The sequence below is a fragment of the Lingula anatina genome, chromosome 8 (assembly GCF_051362555.1).
Source record: "Lingula anatina isolate TDL-2025a chromosome 8, LinAna3.0, whole genome shotgun sequence".
NCBI lineage: Eukaryota > Metazoa > Brachiopoda > Lingulata > Lingulida > Lingulidae > Lingula > Lingula anatina.
Window position 1 is genome coordinate 9316381 of NC_141774.1, and position 1120 is coordinate 9317500.

The following is a 1120-nucleotide window of genomic DNA, read 5'->3' on the forward strand; positions in this document are numbered from 1 at the left end:
AATCAAAATGATGCTTCTCTTTGTTGTTTTGGCTAGACGGAAACAATCATTCCCAAACATTTATTTATTTATTTATTTATTTATTTATTTATTTATTTATTTATTTATTATGAGATAAATTTTAAAGTGGCACTTAAACTTCCACACGTGCTGTTTATATATGAAACGCAACTAGACTTTGCATATGATATATGCTGTCTATAATGTAAAGAAAGAACAATAAACCCTTATTACTTATTACTATAACTAAACTACATCTTTCAAGAAATGCCTTCTCTGATAATGTTATTTTTTTTGAAAAACATTTGCTGGACAGTACAGCAAAGGAATAGCCAGAAAAATATCTGTGCATATCTAGTAAAAAAAAATTCGGTGACCATAGTAAAGGGAATACGGAGATACCGTAAAAGAAGGAAGTCAGTTTGCCTCAAGAATGGAGCTCTGAACTCGGAGAGATTGTCCAGTTATTGTGTTTATCGGTTCTTTATCTGGTTCTCGTGTTTGAAGTGGACATAAAATAACATTCAGGAACTGGCTGTGTGATAAGAAAACGAGGAAGCCGTGAACTTCATTGGATAATATGGTTATTATGGGGGTTGGCGCTCTAGAAAAAAGGGGGAAATAAGCCTGATTAAAGTTTCTCGAATTTATGAGAAGCACGGGTGTGGATAATGAGGTTCAGGATAGGCAGCCGTCAGATTGTGTCCATTCAAAAATCAAAATGGTGAATATTGGGACTCAGTTACGACTTGTTTAAGGGTGTTTCTTTTATCTTCACGTGAATTTAAGTAAGCACTTTGTTTTGTGATTCAGAGCCTACAAAAAAAAAAGCACACTGAAAAATTTTGATGATTATTCCAGCATGAAACTTTTTGGATATGATTCGAATTATAAAGAATGGAAAAAGTTGAAAGACTTATAAGTATTTTCTTCGTTTAATTAATGCTTTAATTTCTTATAACTTATAGTCTAATCTTATATTTGTCAATCTGTACATTTTCGCACACGCGTATTATTTCATCAGTTGCAATAAACAGGCCTATTACAAATATAATAAATAAAAGGCATCTTTGTTCCTTTCAAAAGGACACCTGTAAAATTTAAGAGAACTGCATTTTTG